The following is a 10,742-nucleotide window of genomic DNA, read 5'->3' as shown; positions in this document are numbered from 1 at the left end:
ACCAACTTTGCTGCTACACGACGGAAACCCAAATCATTAACCACAATGTCTTGGGCGGATCCATAGGCAATGTTCAAGTCCTCCGCTATTTCTCTGATGGTTAATTTGCGGTTATTGACCAACATTTCTTTTACTTTATCAATTTTTTCACCGACTTTCGATGTCGATGGTCTGCCACTGCGTTCATCATCTTCGATTGACTCACGACCACTTCTGAACCGCTCGTGCCACTGGTAAACGACCGTTTTTTTTAGAGAATCGTTGCCGAAACACTTTTCCAACATTTCCAACGTCCGTGCGCCACTAAATCCGTTTTTTACGCAAAATTTCATACAAGTTCGTTGTTGCAAATTTAAATCCATTTCTGAAATTGTAAAAAATCGCCAACACACACAGAGATAGATGTACTCTTGGCTACGTAACTTTTGAAAATGTCAAGTTATGACACTAAGATTTAAAGGGAATATCAACAACAGATGTACCAATTTAACAAAAAAAACAGAACTCAAATCGGAACGATGGGAGCGCCACACGGTGGTTATTCCGGGAACTTTTTGATCAAGGTAGTATATTAAAACGAACATTTTGTTTCAAATAATTTTTATTTGATTATTTTTTTTACATATAAAAAACTTTTCTTGGCTATAATTATAAATCATAACCTCCCCCACCGTCATTGTAAACATTCGGGGGAGAAAAAGTTTCTTCTCCCTCCCCCGAAAAAAGATTGTCGCCACCACCCCCTCCCCGAATCGGGTGGTCATCATCTCCACCTTCTCCACCCGGTAGCGGGTTTCCTCCTCCAAATCCTCCTTCTTCAGAAATGACCCCTCCTCCTGCAACCGAAAGAATCTTTCCCGGATGCTAGCCTGCCAGAATAAAAATAGGTTCCGTCAGTAGATATTAATTACACTTCGAGCATTATTAAAATTTGATATAACCAGTTAAAAAAGCTACCACAGAAGTTGATGAAGAGGTCAACGCTTCGGGTGACGTTGAGGTGGAGGTGGTGACGCTGACAGTGGGGGTGCTGTTAAGCGTCGTGGTTGAGGGGGTGGACTCCATCCTACAAAGGTAAAAACGAAAACTTTGTATACAATAAATCATATGTTTATATATATATTAATCGTTACTCACATCAATTAACTGGAGGGTGATTAGAACTGCCAAAACCACCCTGTCCTCGGTTACTATTAGAGGTAACGTCATCAGACACTACAAATGAAACATCTGTAGCGATTCTTTCAAGGATGATTTGACATATTCTAGCTCCTCTTCTCACCAAAAAATCCTCATCACTATGGTTATAGAGGAGAACCTTAATTTCCCCCCTATAATCAGGATCAATTACACCCGCCCCAACTTCTATCCCATACCTCAGCGAAAGACTAGAGCGGGATGCGAGTCTCCCGTAAAATCCTTTGGGGATTTCAAGGGAGAATCCGCAAGGTATTAAAGCCCGCCCCCGCTTAGGAATTATATCCCACTGGACAGCACTAATATCATATCCAGCAGGGCATTCATAGCATGGCATAGGGGTACTTGCAAACGGGTGTAGTTTCCTAATGATGATGGAAATTCTGAAAATTTTAATATGATAAATATATATATTTAAGACCCCTCCTCAACCATATTCAAATAACATTTAAAATAATGTTAATTATCTCTAAGTCATAATTACCCAGAAGCAGAAGTAGTAGCCTCCATGATTATGATTTTTGGTGCAGGAGTGGTGACAAGACTGGAATATGGTGCAATTCGGCAATTCGGCAATGAGCGGCGATGATCAGAGGAGAGCGGATAATAGCGACGGTAGTAGATCTCTGCCAGGTGTTGAATGATGGAGACTCAAAGCTGAGGGTTTATATACAGGAACGCTTCTGTAGAGCATCATGCTACGTGCTAAAACTAGGAAGTTAGAGGAGGAGGTTGCATTAAGCAAGATCGGATAGTGGAGTGGGTTTTTTTTCACTCCGCTGACCTCACTCGTTGAACATATCCCAACATCCTTGAGAGATTCCTCATCCTCCTTAATCTCTTTCAATAACAACTCCTTGCATGTCCTCGGATGTTCGGCATTGAGCATTGCATTTTTTCAGTAGAAGCTGCCAACTCCAAAGACCTTGGCACATGCTCAGGTTGCGTCGAAGGATAATTGAAAGGAAATACCTGAACTAGTCAATTCCATCCAAGCACATGCGTAGATGATGAAATTACTTGATTTCAACTAGGTAACCTTCTTGCGCGGATGTTCGGCATTGAGCATTGCATTTTTTCAGTAGAAGCTGCCAACTCCGCAAACCTTGGCACATGCTTAGGTTGCGTCGGTGGATAATTCAAATGGTTGAACTAGTTAATTCCATCCACATCCAGACCAGCACATGCACAGATGATGACATTACTTGATTCTAACTAGGTGGCCTTCTTGCACGGGTGTTCCGCTGAGGGAATTAGCTTTTATTTCTATAAAACTCCACTTCTGAGAGTTAAGTTTCCATTTCCTCCAGAGCAGCTTAGAGAGCTATTACGGACCGATTTCACCTCCCGAATCATCAGCTGTATTCATTGACGTCAGGAGTAAGTACATATCATTAATAATCGCATTAATTTCTTAGGGTATATGCAATACCTAAAAGAAATTCATATATAATTGATTTTATCAATAGGATTGCATAGTTTGTTAACTAATCAGAAGTAGTAATATATATACAGCAATGTCTAACGTAAATTCACTATATAAAATATCATTATTAAAGTTATCAAAATATATTGTTCAAAGCGCATTCGTTAAGACGGAGAAGAGACAATCACCGGGTATCTCATTTAGACATTGTTTGCAGAGTAAAGTTGACATAATCTTGTACCATTTATCCGATTCAATACCTCGCACTACGTTTAATCATATTGAGCAATATACTATTGCAGAAGAATACGAGTTTCTGTTCGAACGGGGTGATGAAGTAGATGATATTCGTTACGAGGTTTTTCTACCTCTAGATCCTGCACTTAATGTAATGAGATGAAAATGTATTTTTTCATACGTATCATTTTTTTATTTTATTTCAGCAACAGCTCAAAGAACCTTTAATCATGCCCTCTATCCAAGAAATTCTAGAAAATTACAATGCTGGTAGCTATCACAATTCGAAAGAATTAGAACAGGCATTAAGTGACATATATATGAAAATAGTGTTTGATGACGATAACATTTCTGATATGGGGACGTATAATCGAATGAAAAATGCGCTGGATAAGGCAAAGGGAAGAAAATTTTGCACTTACTGTGAAATCTTCTATGACATTGACGAGGCTATGCCTCATGAGAATACCAACGCGCACCGGATTAAAATCAACGAGCAAATAGGGAGAGGATTCAATGAAATTGAATCAGCTATTCGTTCCAGACTGAAAACACTTTGGATTACTCCCGTGGAAGATGGTGAACAGGACGTGATCTCATTTCTCAATAACATCAAAACTCAGTTGATCGAAAAGATAAATGATCAAATAGTGGAAAATAGTGCCATTAAATTCAATCTTGTTTTAATTTGCAAATTCAAAAAGGGTGAGAGGGATGAAATGAACGCTTCCTTCAAAACCAACAATCGCAGGTTATTGTTAGCAGATGAAATTGAGGAAGTAATCAATGAGACATTTTCTAAACTTTTAAAAGAAAAGTCCGAATTTCAAGCTAAAGGTTCAGGATGGGCCTTATCAAATGTGCTAGGTTTAGAACTGCGAATAAACAAGTACACGCCATTTCGAGGATCAACATTCATTGAGCTGCCTATAAAAATTAGGAATACTAAATCCGTTATCAATATCAGAAATGATGATCAATACTGCTTTAAGTATGCCATTTGGGCCAAAAATATCGATAAGGATCCTCAAAGAGTTTCCCAGTATAAGACACGAGCATGCCATATGGGTTACAATTGGGACTGCATCGCGTACCCGGTGGAGCTGAAAGATATTCCAAAATTCGAACGTGTCAATAATATTTCAATCAACGTTTTTGGTGTGACAGATAAGAACCTCGTGTACCCACTAAAAATTGTAGATCATGAGCTCGAGGATCATCGCGACCTCCTTTACATTAGCAACGAAACAACCGCTCACTATTGTTGGATTAGAAATTTTGATAAATTGATTCACTCCCAAATTACGAAGCATTCTAATAGAATATTCACTTGCAAACGCTGCCTCACACATTACCAGAGTAAGCACAGGCTAGAAGAGCATCAACAGCTATGTAAAGGTACAGGCGAGCCGAGTAAAATCATTCTACCTGACGAGGACAATAAAAGTTTACAATTCACAAACTTAAATTATTCTTTTCGGGTACCTTTTGTCATTTACGCTGACTTTGAATGTCTTCTGGAAAATATTACTACCTGCGAGCCTTATCCTTACTCATCTTATACTAATTTAATGCAGAGACATACCCCATTCAGCTTTAGTTACATCGTAGTGGGACCTGAGGGATGCGAGGACCCATACCTGTACCGAGGTCCCAATGCTGCTAGGGTATTCATTTTACGGATGAAAGAAGAGGCTGAAAAAGTTTGTAAACTTTACAAAAATATTATTCCAATGAATCCTCTCACTCCAGAGGAAGACTCAGATTTTGAAACTGCAAACGCATGTCACATTTGTGGTAAAGAATTGAAGGAGAATAAAGTTAGAGACCATGATCATTTGACAGGAATGTATAGAGGACCTGCGCACTATTTTTGTAACATTCAATATAAAATGCCGAATTTCCTTCCAATCTTTATTCATAACCTCTCATCATATGATGGGCATTTCATCGTACGAGAGCTTAACTATGATGACAGGGAAATATTTATAATTCCAAATTCTGAAGAAAAATATATATCTTTTTCTAAGTCTATCACGGAAAATTTCAAAATTCGGTTTGTTGACACGTTTAGATTCATGCCTACCTCTCTAGCTTCATTGGTTGCCAATTTAACAGAGTTTAAATGCACAAGCACAATATTCGGTGAAAAGACAAATTTAGTTACACGAAAGGGGGTTTATCCCTATGATTACACTGATTCGTTGAATAAACTCGATGAAACCTTGCTCCCGGAAAAGGAGAATTTTTACAACAGACTGACCGATGAATATGTATCTGACGAAGATTATCAGCATGCAGAAAATGTTTGGGACGCATTTGAATGTGAAACACTCGGCGATTACAGCGATGTCTATCTGAAAAGCGACGTGACCCTTTTAGCTGATGTTTTTGAAAATTTTCGTGACGTATGCTACAGCGCGTATAAACTAGATCCTGCGTGGTATTATACTGCTCCAGGTTTAACTTTTGATGCAATGCTCAAATACACTGAAATAGAACTAGAGCTTTTGACTGAGTACGACATGATACTAATGATTGAAAACGGCATCCGAGGAGGAATTTCACAATGCTGTAAAAGGTACTGCGAATCGAACAATAGATACATGTCAAGTCATGACCCAGATTCAGGTCCAACCTATTTGACATATCTAGACGCTAACAATCTCTATGGGTGGGCCCTTTCGAGACCCCTTCCCTACGGTAAATTTCGATGGTTAACACAGGCAGAAATTGATGATTTAAACGTTGAAAATGTTCCCGAAGACAGTGAAACTGGATATATTCTCGAAGTTGATCTTGAGTACCCACATAGGCTACACGATACACATTCAGATCTCCCTCTTTGCCCGGAAAACAAGACACCACCTGGCGGTAAACATAAAAAACTGCTAACAACTCTCGAAAATAAGAGTAAATATGTAATTCATTACGTAAACTTGAAACAAGCTTTAGAACTAGGACTGGTGCTGAAGAAGGTGCATAGAGTAATCAGGTTTAGTCAATCACCTTGGTTAAAGACCTATATTGATTTGAACACTGAGAAAAGAAAAATGGCAGTCAATGATTTTGAGAAGGATTTCTATAAACTGATGAACAATGCAGTATTTGGGAAAACAATGGAGAACGTGAGGAAACGTATGAATATGGAATTAGTGGTAAACGAAAAAAGACTACAAAAACTAATTAATAAGTCAACATTTCTGGATAGGACGATTTTTCACGAGTGTTTAGTTGCCATTCACATGCGGAAGGCAGTCATTAAAATGAATAAACCTATATATATAAGTTTCTGTGTCTTGGACTTGAATAAGACTTTAATGTATGACTTTCATTATAGAACAATGCTTCCGAAATACGGGGAAAATATATCCCTCGCCTACACCGATACTGATAGCTTCATATATGAAATAAAAACGGATGATGTGTATAGGGATTTTCTGGGGAACCTAGATGCATTTGACACGTCGAATTATCCAAAGGATCACTTTTGCTTTTCTGAACAAAATAAAAAAGTAATTGGTAAATTCAAGGACGAATGCGATGGAAACCTAATGACACATTTTGTCGGATTACGTAGTAAACTTTATTCGTTCAAGGTAGAGGGAGGTAAAGAAAAGAAGAAAGCAAAAGGAATAACGAAAGTTGTTAAGGAAAAAGGTTTAAAATTTAACGACTATGTACAATGTCTCCGGGAGAACTCGGTGGTATTTCGAAAAATGAACGTGATACGGAGTAAAATGCATAATATTTACACCATGGAGATGAATAAAGTCACGCTGAATGCATCCGACGATAAGCGATACCTTTGTGAAGACGGGATAAAAACGTTTGCGTGGGGTCACTATAAAATTCCACGAAAACGAACGCATAATGATGCTTTTAACGGCGATTGAAATTATAAAAGAAAGATATTTTTAATCTAAATTTCAGTGTTAACCATGACGTTAGCCTGGAAGCATCCATTTACCTGTATTTGCGCGGGTCCCTCAGGCTGCGGGAAAACCACATTTGTCACGCAGTTTTTGGAAAATTTAGATTATATGGTGAAAAGCCCGATACGTGAAATAGTATGGTGCTGTGCTCCTGGAAGTGAACCAAGCATTAGAATACCCGTTCAATTTCGAACCGAAATACCGCCTTTCGAAGAATTTGGTGGTGTGCCAACGTTGTACGTGATTGATGATTTAATGAGCGAAGGGGCCTATAGCAAAGACGTCTCTAAACTGTTCACTAGAGGAAGCCATCACTTTAACATTTCGGTTTTCCTAATTACGCAGAATATTTTTTATCAAAACCCGCAAGCGAGAAACATCTCGCTAAATTCCAAGTATATCGTTGTCTATAAGAATCCTAGAGATAGGTCGCAATTTGGTCACTTGGCTAGGCAGGTGTATCCGGAAAAATCGGGGGAATTGGAGAGGGTATATAAACAAGTTACGCAACAACCATTCGGTTATTTGGTTCTGGATCTTGGTCAGGACTCAGACGAGAGGTTTCGTTTTAGAACGAAAATATTTCCTAAAGACGGGGCAACTGTAGTTTACATGTCCCTACACGATGAAAAGATTGAAGAACAATAAACATTTGCTCCACGTCTTAAAATCGGCAAAACCAAAACTTCGCACTGCGATTGTTAAAACCTCGGACGACGAGTTGATCAAAGCCATTTGCGATTGTTGTTTGAATACACTTAACGGGAACCATAAGATAGATAATAGGTTAAAACAAAAACTATCCAAGCATCGTAACACGTTGAGAAAGTTAGCTGTGCGGGGGGCGAGTGTGAAGAAGAAACGTGCGCTGCTCGTACAAAAAGGTGGTTTTTTACCATTATTGCTGGGATCAATTTTAAGCGGTGTCATCGGTAGCCTGCTGGGAAAATGAGCCTGCGTAAGATGCTAGTCGTGACTCCGGAAGTTTTTGATCGAAGTCGTGTAAAGGCTAGGTTGAGTACATTGGACAAGGAAATGAAAGGTGTGTTGGTTAAGAAAAGTATAAAGGATATTGATAAGTGGCATTTGTAAAAAAAGAATACTCGATAAATACCTTGACGCCGTCTCAGATATAAACTCCCCCGTACACGTTCCAATAGTCAAGTCCTTGGTAGAAACGCCAAAGAGGTCACGAGTTGCTGACGAGAGAGAGGAAATCCCCGCATTGAGAAAAACTCTGGCAGAAGTGAAAAGGTTGAATAAAGATTTAGACTCGACATGGGGACGCATACACGAAAGGCTAGGGGGAATGGAAAGCGTAACGTCAACGAGAAAAAAACGAAACCTATCGCGAGAAAGAAAACAACAGCTACCGTCTCCAAGAAAAATTCCGAGAAAAAGCGAGCGCGTAAGAAAACCGAAGACATACGGTCCGGATTGGGACACGACGTGATTGAGAACATATATAATAGCCCAGAGCACCCTGCCGGGTTTTCATCGGTTGAAAAATTATATAAAGCTACGGGAATAGGCCGAAAGGTGATTCGTGAGTGGTTAGAATCTCAAGAGGCATATACACGACACAAACCGGTGAGGAAAAGGTTCCCCAGAAATCACTATAACGTAACTTACATTGATGAGTGCTGGCAGTGCGATTTGAATGATTTGAGAAGATTGAAAAAATACAACAACGGGTGCTGTTACATTATGACTATAATAGACCTATTCTCCCGTTTTGCGTGGGCGAAAGCTTTGAGGACAAAGAGGCCGGAGGAGATAATTGAAGTATTTAAGGCTATATTTCGCGAACGCAAACCATTGAAAATTCAGAGCGATAAAGGGGGTGAATTTGTTAATAGTAAATTTAAAACTTTTCTCTCGAATCGAGGGGTAAAGTTTTACACCACAAATAATCCGGACATTAAGGCTAGCCTCGTTGAACGTTTCAATCGCACGCTAAAGTCCTAAATGTACAAGTATTTCACGAAATACACAACCTACAAATATGTCGATGTGCTCCCAAAACTCATTAGTAGTTATAACAATTGCGTTCATTCTAGCACAGGTATCGCACCCTCCAAAGTGAATGCAAAAAATGCATTTTCAATCGCTAGTCACATGAGGAAACCACTTACTAGCAAGGATTTTAAATTGAACGCGAATGATTATGTGAGAATCAGTAAGGAGCGACTTCCATTTACCAAAGGATACACTCCAAACTATACTAGTGAAATATTCAAAATCGCGGACGTGGATCGATCGAGGTCAATACCGACATATAAATTGAAGGACCTTAACGGTGAGGATATAAAGGGTAGTTTCTATGTGGAAGAACTAGTCAAGGTGAATGTGTCCTCCGAGACGGAATATAGGATAGAAAAAGTTTTGAGACGTAAAGGGAGTGGACCTAAATTGGAATACTTTGTCAAGTGGGAAGGATACCCATCCTCATTTAATTCTTGGATTCCTGCCTCCTCCGTGCGTACATTATGAACGAATTTTATCTTACACTACCTAGCGACAGTTCGAGGGATTTCTATCCGAGAAATACGATAGCTAACTACAAAACAAAATTGAGTCATCGTATCGATTTGATGAATGATGATTGGTACGTAGGTCTGGCGGAAATTTCCCTTCCATCTATTCATATTCTTTCTGGTGAAATTAGAGAGGTAATTGGAGATGCTGGAACTTTGGAGGAAGAAGAAGCGTCTTCTAAAGATAATAGAACGCGAAATGAAAAGGGATTAGTTCGCGGAGAGATAGGAGGAGGACCGAGGTATGAATCTAGCGACGTTAAAATTACATTAAAAGATGGTTCGTTCTTTGTGGTACCTACTGGCGCATACGAATCACTAGGTAAGGCATTTGTCAAACCATTCCTCGAACTAGATAAAGCGAAACGTATAGCAGTACAAACGGAAATCTTTAATGCGAATAATGATGATCTTCCATTCGCTGAAAACGTATCAGGATTGAGTGAGCGTATAGAACCTGGCGTGTTAATTACTGCTAAAAACGTTACTTACACTTTACTTCCGGGCACGTATAATTCCTTTCGAGATTTATTTATTACTACTCTGTCGGATTTTAGTACGATTAGTAGAAATTACATTCGTGGAGACATATCAGGTATAATATCCATACTAGCAGCGAAGGAAGCACATGCAATAAACAAAAGCGATGTGGTAAAAGGAATCATAGCAAACTCCTCTTCCAACATATATGTCTACACAGATATAATCAAACCGCAATTTGTGGGTGATTCGCTCAGTCGATGCGTACGCATCTTGAATACTAAAATTGGTGAATATCAGACATTCAATCCGATATATTATTTCCCCGTTGAGAAGAACCATATCGAAAGCATCGAAATTCTACTGAGTGATAAACTCGGTGAGCCCATATCTTTTCGTAGTGGTGAGCAAAGCTCTCTAATAGTGTTACACTTTATAAAAAAGAACTAATTCACGTTAGTTTATCATTCTGCGTCGAGATGGCATCGGTGGTGGACCGATATTACAGTTATTATGCGAAGCAGGTGGGGGGAGAGATTGGGCCATTGTATAGAGCTTCGTACAGGGTACAAAAGGGACGAGGTATTGGAAGTTTTCTCGCAGGTCTGTGGCGTTTTGCTAAGCCATTACTATTCAGCGGACTGAAAAGTGTGGGTAAGGAAGCAGCGAGTGCGGGAGCGGCGGCACTCGCGGACCTTGGGACTAAACCGGTAAAGGATATACTGCGCAGTAGAATAAACGAGGCGGGGCAGAACTTGAAACGCAAGGCCGAGGATAAGTTGAAAGGTATGACTGGTGGACGATTGAGGTTCGTGAAACGTCCAAGGCTAAATAAAATAAAACCCGTTGGTGGTAAGAAAAAACAGCATTCGAGTAGAAGGCGGAAACGAGGAAAGGTCGCGCTGAGTGATATTTTTTCATAATGAGTGA

General features: G+C 39.5%; 1 long non-coding RNA gene across 3 annotated transcripts; it reads right to left on the bottom strand.

Annotated features, from left to right (window-relative positions):
- Window positions 1–598: 598 nt before the first annotated feature.
- Window positions 599–1,699, bottom strand: LOC139686965 (uncharacterized). Of its 3 annotated transcripts, XR_011700577.1 has the most exons (4): window positions 1,682–1,699; window positions 1,138–1,580; window positions 958–1,066; window positions 599–869 (listed from the first exon to the last, which is right to left on the bottom strand). It is a non-coding gene; the product is annotated as an uncharacterized lncRNA (long non-coding RNA). The 3 variants fall into 3 exon arrangements; XR_011700578.1 differs by lacking the exon at window positions 1,682–1,699 and having other exon boundaries at window positions 958–1,087; window positions 1,138–1,655; XR_011700576.1 differs by lacking the exon at window positions 1,682–1,699 and having other exon boundaries at window positions 1,138–1,655.
- Between the last annotated feature and the right edge of the window lie 9,043 nt (window positions 1,700–10,742).

Source organism: Hetaerina americana, unplaced genomic scaffold (assembly GCF_022747635.1).
Source record: "Hetaerina americana unplaced genomic scaffold, ioHetAmer1.1.p SCAF_158, whole genome shotgun sequence".
Classification (NCBI taxonomy): Eukaryota; Metazoa; Arthropoda; class Insecta; order Odonata; family Calopterygidae; genus Hetaerina; species Hetaerina americana.
This window is presented reverse-complemented; position numbering and strand designations above follow the sequence as displayed.